This window comes from Phocoena sinus, chromosome 17 (genome assembly GCF_008692025.1).
Source record: "Phocoena sinus isolate mPhoSin1 chromosome 17, mPhoSin1.pri, whole genome shotgun sequence".
NCBI classification, from domain to species: domain Eukaryota; kingdom Metazoa; phylum Chordata; class Mammalia; order Artiodactyla; family Phocoenidae; genus Phocoena; species Phocoena sinus.
The window spans coordinates 73,228,765-73,238,833 of record NC_045779.1 but is presented as its reverse complement, the minus strand read 5'-3'; the positions used below and the strand labels follow the sequence as shown (position 1 = coordinate 73,238,833).

The window sequence follows — 10,069 nt, the reverse complement described above, 5'->3', positions numbered from 1 at the left end:
TAGTTGTGGCTCACGGGCCTAGCTGCTCTGCGGCATGTGGGATCCTCCCATACCAGGGCTCGAACCCGTGTCCCCTGCATTGGCAGGCAGATTCTCAACCACTGCACCACCAAGGAAGCCCTGAGAGAGGTATTTTGATAAGGCATTTAGGGGACCAATGGAGAGTGAACCCTCCCCAGAGATCCTGAAACCCCAGATGGCCACTAAATAGTCTTCCCAGGAGAATAAAATCAGGTCCCTGTAGAGAGTACAAGTCGGGTTGGGCTGAATTTTCAGTGCCTGAGCCAGACAGTCTGAGTGCAGCACCTGGTAGGCTGGCCTCCTTCTCCACCTTTCCTGGATACAAGACTCAGCCTTTTGCCAATATCGCTTGACAGTAAGAAGAATGAGTAGTAGTAGTAGTAAGCAACTCTACTGCTTAATGATTGTGAAGCATATATTCAATAAATATCAACTTGCACTGGGCACCAAGTTACAAATCTGCACATGGGTGGACCTGGTCTTGGTATAGCCTTTCTGCGTAAGACAAAAGCTCACTGCTTTCACCTCACGGACTGGTCCATCCTCACGAGTCACCACTAGGAGGTGCGTCAAATAGACTAGTTTTTCAAAATGAGGAAACCGAGGTCCCGAGACAGGAAGTGACTTTCCCACGTTACAAAGCTAAAAGCATCAGCTCTAACACTTGGACTCTGCCGATCCAGTCGAGACACTTCTCGCGCTCTCACCCACAGCCCCTCACCCCATGCCTCATTCTTCCTCGTCAAAAGGCACAAATTATCCTGGGTTTTCCTTCCTTGTAGAGCAACTGTGAGCATTCCACGCGGCAGCCTGGTGGACAATCCCTAAGTTCCTGTGCTAACAATCAGCCATGAGGCTGCCTGAAAACTGCATTTATTAAAGGACACGCAAACCAGCATCAGCCTTTGCGTTACCGGCCGGCTTTCTCCTTGGGGATTCGCAACGCTGCTGCTGCTTATGGCGATGAATGAGTTAATAATGAAGATGAAGGTTTCTGGGTGCCTGAGCAGAGGGTAGCTGTCCACTAAAATGGATTAGCCTTGGCCAGCGGGAGTGGCCCTGAGGGGAACCCTGCTTTATGCTCCTCCGGGGACCTCGTTTAGCACCGACCACCTTGTCATAAGGATCTGTTGCTAAAGGGAAAGCAATTTTGGCCACCTGCTCGGAAACGCTGACCACTCTGGCTGCCTGGTGATTTCGAGTTTGCAGAGTGGGTCCAGCCCCAGAGGAGGGAGAACAGAGGGGAGACAGAAGTCTGGCTTCTCTGCTTCCTCCAGAGCCAACGGGGTGTGTGACCTGGGAGAAATCACCTCCCTCTAAGCCTCAGTATCCTCACATACCAATCAGAGTACAGGACTAGGTGATCCTTCTAGAAAGACCATCTGTGATCCTATTACTTAAGCCACGATGTAAACTGTCAGTAACGACAACTCACCAACACCTCCACGAGTATTTGCTGTTAAAATGGAGCCAAAGCCAATAAAACACAAAAAAAAACAAAACAAAAAAATTGGAGCCAAAGCCTTCAGCAAAAGGCTGAGTTTCCCAGTTTGACCCAGTGAGAATTACCTGAGTTCAGAATGTTAAAATCTCCAAGTTTCAGGGACTGAAACTTTCTCTCTCTCTCTTTTTTTTTTTTTTTTTTTTTTTTTTTTGCGGTACGCGGGCCTCTCACTCTTGTGGCCTCTACCGTCGCGGAGCACAGGCTCCGGACGCGCAGGCTCAGCGGCCACGGCTCACGGGCCCAGCCGCTCCGCGGCATGTGGGATCTTCCCGGACCGGGGCACAAACCTGCGTCCCCTGCATCGGCAGGCAGACTCTCAACCACTGCGCCACCAGGGAAGCCCTCTTTTTTTTTTAAGAGACGAAATAGACTTATCCTTTATTCCAACTGACAAGCTGCAGAGAGCGGCAATTAGACAAACATTCCACCAGGTATCCAAGGCCCTCCCCGGCTCGGCAGAATCCCAGACCCCAGCTCCACCTCACTGTCTGGTTTAGGTTTCTTCCTCTTCTTTTTCCTCCTCCTCGTCGTCCTCACCCCAGCTGAAGGTGCCATCGGGCAGGCTAGAGACGCGGACGACCTGCTTGCTGGGGTCGCTGAGGCTGAGGGGTTTGCCCTCCTCCAGCTTCATGCAGGTGTCGATGACACAGCACAGGTGCGCCTGGCGTTCTCCACGTTCGGGTTGATCTGACTGGCAAACGCACTGGGCTTGAACTGCTGGGCGCCCAGGATGACGTGGAATGAGGAGTCTTTCTCGTGGTACCAGGACGCGTAACCCAGCTTGAGGTACTCGGATCCGGCCAGCAAGGCACAGCAGGTCCAGCGGGCCAACTTGTAGCTGTTGTTCTTCAGCTCGGTAGCAATGACGGCCCCTCACTGAGAATCCAGCTTCTGACGCCAGTCAACGCCATTAGGGTGCCTGGAGTCCCACTCGTTGAGGGTCTTGATGTTGATGAAGGACACAACCCCACTGGCGCCGGTCATGACACCGTCGTGCTCACAGCGGACGATGAGGTCAGTGTCAACTCTGAGCTTCCACCTGTGGTAACGGCGTGCCACAGAGGTGACCCCATTCTTATCCATGTCGTCCTCCACAAACGGGTTTGGGGTGGGGAAGCTGTATCTTTCCTTCCCCATCCTCAAGTACTGTGGCCAGAAGTGGTGGTTGATGTAGGTTTGCTTCCGTGGCCAGGTTGCGGGGCGAGTTGAAGGAGTTGCCTTCATCTTGAGGGGACTCATTGGCTGCCTCACTCACCGTCAGGAGGTCAAAGTCACAGTTTTGTCCCTCTTGTCAAAGAAGAGCTTGGACCCGACTCTCTGGACAGCCATGTCCCAGGAATACACAGAGTGGGTGCAGCTCGTCAGTGTGGCCAGAATGGCGTCAGTGGCAAACACGTTCCCCTGAGTCTTTACCAGCTTCCAGATGACGGGGTCGTCCCTGGTGGCACAGTGGTTAAGAATATGCCTGCCAATGCAGGGGACACGGGTTCGAGCCCTGGTCTGGGGAGATCCCACACGCTGCAGAGCAACTAAACCCGCGTGCCACAACTACTGAGCCTGCACTCTAGAGCCTGCGAGCCACAATTACTGAAGCCCGCGCTCCGCAACAAGAGAAGCCACCGCAATGACAAGCCCACGCACCGAAACGAAGAGTGGTCCCTGCTCGCCGCAACTAGAGAAAGCCCGCGCGCAGCAACGAAGACCCAATGCAGCCAAAAATAAAAAAATAAATACATTTATTATTATTTTTTAAATCTCTAAGTTTCAGGGGCCACCCCAGATGGAAAGAACTATAATCTACAGGAAGAGGCCTAGGGGGTCCCTTAACAAACAAACACCTTAGGGGATTCTCCTGATCATGCAAGTTGGGAAACAGTGGGATAGAGGAACGTAGCCTTGATGGTGGTGTGTGGAATCTGCAGGTTCCAGACCCACGGTTCTCGAGCCTGGGAGCATGGGAAGCACCAGGAGCTTTACCTTCCCTGCCACTCTGATGCCATTTCCAGAAATTCGGATTAAGTTGGAATGGGATTTTGTTTTGGGGGTGTTTGGGGTCTTAAGGACTCCCCAAGCAATGTTCATATGCAGCCAGGGTCAAGAACCTCCACCCCAAACTCAAACTGGCTGTTAATCTTACGTCCTCAATGTTCCTCCTCCACCACCAAGGGGGTAAGTGGAAATCCAACCAAGTTCTGATGTTCCTGCCAGGGCTCTGCTCAGCCATCTGGCGCCTGGTAGAGACAAGGGAGGCCAGAGGACCAAGTTCCACCACACAGCAGCACGGGAGCAAGAGATGGGAGGTTCCTTGCGCATAATGCGGGCATCGACTGCTCCATGTTGCCAGGAGATGGGACTCACATTATGTCTGTTCACGTCATAAGTACTCAGTGGAGGCTGGTTGGATTGAAACCTGGGAAGAACCAGGACGGCTTTTAGGAGATCACAGGAATCCTTCAGTCCTAAGATACTTGGCGAATACTGTCAAGAGCAAGTTGATCATTTTATTCAATTTTTAAAAGCAGAAATCGTGGTAACTATAGCTGCTATTTTTTGAGCTCCGACTATGCCCTCTGCACTAGGTTAGACCCAACAATGAGCACCACCAACCCTCACACCATCCGCAGAAATTAGGAGTCTGACCCCATGCGTCTTAGGCAAGGACACTCAAGGTCAAAGATGCGAAGGCTGCACAGCCAGCACAGAAGTCCAAATCCACATCTGCTCCCTTCCCCAGGACACGCCAGCCCCACAGTTTATTCAGTAGATTGTCTGATCTCTGTGTAACGAAGCCTCTCCCTCTGCCCATCACCTAATTCCATGTAATCTCCATGAGCGCTGTCTCTGGAGCACTGTCTCTGTAGGAGAGAGCCGCCCTTCTCAGCCGTCTGAAATGTCTACACCAGGAGCGGGGGCCCGTCTGTAGGAGGTGGTGTGGCAGTTAAGCGGCCAACGTAAGTCTATTACGGGAGGAGCGTCCATTCTGAGGGTGACCTGACATTTTTAAAATGTCTATTTGCCACCAACAATATCCTTTCAAACTTTTCAAAATCCTCTAAAACCAACAAAGTCAGCCACAGTGTGAATCAGCCTACCTTCCCTGTCACTGCCTGAGTGGTGCTATTTCAGCAATGAAAGGAGATGTGTGTTTCTGTGTGTAGATGCATGTGTGGGTGTGTGTATGTGTATCTGTCTCTCTCTGTGTATGCGTGTGTGGGCACATAAGCACATGTGTGTACGTGTATTTGAATATATGCATCTATGTGTATGTGCGTGTGTCTATGCATGGGTGGGTACATATGTGAGTGCATATGTGCATATCTATGTATGTGTGTGAGTTTGCGTGCATGCGGAAACATGTGTGTATGTATGTGTGTGGTTTAAATCCTATGGATTTAGAAGCCATAGGGACTAGGATGTGTAGACAAGACAGAAAAGTCCCCAACAACAAAGTGGACACAGGACAGGATAGAAGGACCTGATTCCATTCATTCCTTTCACGACGCAGAAGGAGAGAAAAGAGCACAGATCTGAAGACACAATCAGCCCTCGAATCCCAGCTCGCCTCTGGTAATTTATCAAATGGGTTATAGGACTCAGAATCCTCAACTATTATATAGAAGGAGAAAATAGCTGTATATGGAACTGATGCCCACCTTGATCACTTGCAGGTCTCAGCAGGTCATTTAACTTCTCTGTGCCTCAGTTTCCCCATAGGATTATTATGATGATTAAATGAGCTAATAAATGTAAAACAAAACATATGGCATGTAATAAGTGTCACTGTTACTCCTAACTCAAAAATATTATTGCTCTGTTCCACTTCACTATCCTGGGAAAGACATCAAAGACGTATTTCCTTTAATATTCAAGTTAGAGAAACTGCCACCCCCGTGACTGTGAATCGACAGAGCATCCGGTCTTTCTCCTGGGGTTGCCCCCTCTCCGAAATGACTATGGCTCTCCAAGCGCTGCTTAATGGTTCTACTAACCCGCTCTGGTTGCAGGTATTTCTTCTTTCTCCAGCCATTCACGGTCCAAGTTGTCATTGCTCCACAATTTCTTTTACAGAAAGTATCCTGGTTTGTTCTAAGCTTGGGCACAATCTTCTCTGTTCACTTCTCCGCATCCGCTACCCCGCCAGTTTCTAACATTGCCTGGGGTTTGGCAAACCTTACTCCATGCTAGAGGAATAGCAAACAATAAAGCAACGAGTGGCGTATGTTTCTCCCGAGGTTGCTCCTGGGTCTCACAACTGTTAACTCAAACTTGGGATTTCATTTCACATCTGGCAGCCTTCCTGGTGAAGGAGGCATCCAATCCTCATTGATGAGACCCCGCTGCCAATCCCTCCTTCAGAGACCGACAGCCGTTCCTTGGTGCACAGAAAGAAGGTCCCTTCCAGCTCCCTGCCCACATCTGGCTCAGGCTGGCTTCTTCTCTGACCCAGAATGTGAGAAAGCAGGGAGCACCCATTTCTTCAGGACACGCCCTGTTCTTCCATCCACCTACGGGATGGAATCTGATTGCCCAGGACAGACAGGGCAGTCGTTGTTGGCATTTGTTTCTCAACTTAAACAGAGCAGGTTGAGAACACCAAGAGTCCAGCACAAATCCACATTTAGGAGGAGTAATTCTTCAAGGGCTGGGTCAGGAGAAAGACACGCTCAACTTACATCAAAAGGCCAAGTGGGGCTTCCCTGGTGGCACAGTGGTTGAGAGTCCGCCTGCTAATGCAGGGGACACGGGTTCGTGCCCTGGTCCGGGAAGATCCCACATACCGCGAAGCGGCTGAGCCCATGAGCCATGGCTGCTGAGCCTGCGTGTCCGGAGCCTGTGCTCCGCGACGGTAGAGGCCACAAGAGTGAGAGGCCCGCGTACCGCAAAAAAAAAAAAAAAAAAAAAAAAAGGCCAAGTGCTCCGTTCAGCAGAACAATAGGTGGTGGGTTTTCCTGATATGAAACCAAAGAGCTTCAGTAGTAATTATCCGACAGATAATTAATGCTCCCAACTGCAGGAAGCAAATGTTATCAGTGACCCCAAAATGTCCACATTCCAATGAAAGAAAAAAAATTAAAGGCCCTATTCCTTGGGCACCTCATCAACAGAGATGTGGTGAAGACAAAGTGAAATGTGCTTTGTGAATTTTAGAAATTTTAGCAAATTAGGGCACAGGGAGACTTGAGAGGAAGACACCAATTCTTCAAATCTGGTAGTTAAATCCTAGAGCAATGACTCAAAAAACTTAAGAAACATCAATGTGTTTTTGCCCCAAGCTGGTGCCACCAGCCAAACGGGGAGCATGAGGGGAGCTGCCTACCTTGCAAGCTGTTTTGAGGATTAAATGAACAAACAGATGTGAAATCTCAGTGTAAATGGTTGTTCTACCCCCATCACCTTTCTTATTTCCACAGTGCCCAGAACTGCACCTTATACACTGCAAAGTCTGAGATGAGTTCTGTACAGTAAGTGATGGATATAAAGCTGGAGTCTGAAGAAGAGGTGAATGGCACCCTGCTGCCCCAAGGTCAAAGGAAGTGAGGGCTCCCAGGGGCCTCAAAGGTCATGCCGGCCAGTCCCCCTGCTCTGCAGGAGAGGGAACCTGTCCTGAGCGGCCAAGGAGCCTTCCCACGGCCACACGACAACCCTCCTCATTCTCAGACGGGAGGTCACGCAGGCTCCTTTTCTGCTCCAGATCTCCCTGTGGGATCAGGCCGAGGCCGGGACTCCTCCTGAAATTTCAGCCTTGCTTCCCTCCTACCCCTTCCCTATCTTGCACCCTCCACCCTCCACCAATGCTTTTACTTGTAGGCTCTCCTTCGAAAATCCCTTGCACTCAGATCCTTGGCTTGAAGTGTGTTTCTTGGAAGAAACTGACCTAAGACAGACCCTATCACTCTAGCACCCCTTCTACTGGATGTCTTTTTTTTTAAACTCAAAAATGTTATTTTATTTTGAATCCCAGTTTTAATCTTTTCATGCTTAACTTTTTGTTTGTTTGTTTGTTTTAATTTTTATTGGAGTATAGCTGCTTTACAGTGTTGTGTTAGCTTCGATGGTACAGCAAAGTGAATCAGCTATACGTATACATATATCCCATCTTTTTTGGATTTCCTTCCCATTTAGGTCATCACAGAGCACTGAGTAGAGTTCCCTGTGCTATACGGTCGGTCCTCATTAGTTATCTAATGCTTTTTGTAGGTTCAGGAAGTGTCTGTAGGGTTTCAAAGCTACTCTAGGTATTCTGGACAAAATCGGTAGTTTTCAAACTGTCTTCAGAAGCAGCAACCATTTTTCAGATGAAGCAAAACCTTCCTTGGAGCCACAATGTAGAAAATAGATACGAGTCCCTTGCTCAGTCCACAGATGGTTGGACTTGAAGCCCCTTCTGTCGGTGTTCTCTTTACCCCCGTCATCCCCAAGTCACCTCTTGAAGATGTGAATACTCAGTGAAACCCTACTGGCAAACAAGCAAATTGAGGTGTTTGCTGTGATGCTTCCTGATTTGACTCTGGTGCACTGGAATGCAGTTCTCAGGTCAATTTCTATTTTTGTAGAAGAAAAGCAAACGGGTCCCATCCCTCCTTGTTTCAGCAGGTGACCGCTGCTTCTGTTCCTGGCACCATTCCCAGACCCCTGGCTGCTCGCGCCCCACCCCCTTGCCAAGCTCCACTATCAACCTCAGTTGACCAGGCGAGCTGCAATCTACTTTCCTTTTATTGCAGTTTGGGGTCTCATGCATCACGCTGCCAGATGTGACCAGAAGCCTTAGCAGTCAAATGCCCGCTGCCATTTACGGTCTGAATTCAGAAGTGGCGAGCACCTCTTTCCCGGGGCAAGCCTGCCTTTCTGCAAGAACTCACCATCCGTCATTTCACTGACCAGCCCTCTCCCAAAAATACATTAAAAGGCTCAAAGAAAAGTAATGTAGCCCAGCAGTGCATTGTAATACAACAACATTTGCAGGGAAGTGTAAATGACCAGACTCCCTGTCCTCCAGAGCAATATCAACTTGATACCACCCGCTTCATTTATAAACTAATTTCACACTCATGAAATCATTCCTATTTTCTGGCAGAAATATTTATGCCTGAGGTTCTTTGAAAACCCATATATATACTTCAAAACCCAAATGTGGCACTTGGGATGTGCCAGGGAGAAAGTGACCCAGAATGGCCTTCATGGGGAACAGCGGTTGGGTACTGGGACAGTAACGGGTTGCCCTGACTGAGAGAAATTCTTTTACCTCAAAGGCCAGGGATATTGAAAAACTTTTCACACTTTGTCAGCTCGGAGGGGAGGCAGATTGTGGCTTCAACAGAGGCAGCTGCTGAAGGCATCGCGGCAAAAACGAAAAAACACAACCTCCCCAGCATCCGTGCAGAGCTGCAGTGTCACAAACAGAAACAGACCTAGAACCTTTGAAAGACGGCAAAAAGACGCAGCCACAAAACGTGCAGTTTGAACTTTCTACATCATTCCGAGAAGAAGAATTTTACATTCTTGGGGCATCAGCCCGGTTAGGAGAAAGCCCACGTTTGATACACACTGACAGAAGCAACGCAAGATTCACATCCCAGAAGGGAGTATGGGAATGGCGGAAGACGGGGCCAACCTTCAACACACACCCATAACCTGTCAGAGCCAGCGACCCCTTTCTCAAGACTTCTTTAGGACTCTTGTGAGGCGGGATTATTATTTAACACCTGTATGACACCTCAAAGAAGCTGTGATCTGAGAGGCAGAGGTTTAGGGGATCTGACAAAGCTGAGTTTGCCCCCATTACTTGCTAGTGTGACCCAGGGGAAGCTGATTACTGTTTCTAAGTATTCGCTTCATTTGGAAACGGGAATAATGTCTAATTCACGGGGTGGCTGCAAGAATAAAACGATGCCTGTAACTTTCCTGACATAATGTATGAAATAGAACAGGTGGTTGAAAATGTCCGTTCCCCTCTTCCTTCTCCTTGCACATTGTGCGACTGATAAACACATATACAATCTATCACATAAAAAAAATCATCGGCTCGGAGCCTTCGTCCTGACGGTGGATGACACCAAATTATACCTTGATCTAATCGAACACCACTGCCATCATCATTTAGTGAAGACCCACTGGGTTGACTGAGTTTTGAATGACTGGGTCTGTTCACTTGCATCTTTATGCTCAGCTCTGCTGTTAACAGCCTGTGGGATTTTAGGCAAGTTAATTAAAAAGTCAAAGTCTCATTTTGCTACTGTGAAATGAACATTTATGGCTGAGTAATATTCCATTGTATAAAAAAAGAATGAAATAATGCCATTTGCGGCAACATGGATGGACCTAGAGGTTACATACTAAGTGAAGTAAGTCAGGGAAAGACAAGTGCCATGTAATATGGCTTATATGTAGAATCTAAACAAATGATACAAATGAACTTATACATAAAACGGAAATAGACCCACAGACATAGAAAACAAACCTACAGTTACCAAGGGGAAAGGAAGGAGGAGGATAAATTAGGAGTTTAGGATTAACATATACACACTATTAGATATAAAATAGATA

General features: G+C 48.4%; 1 pseudogene; it reads right to left on the bottom strand.

Annotated features, from left to right (window-relative positions):
* Positions 1-2,018: 2,018 nt before the first annotated feature.
* Positions 2,019-10,069, bottom strand: part of LOC116742254 — a 158,486-nt pseudogene continuing 150,435 nt past the window's right edge.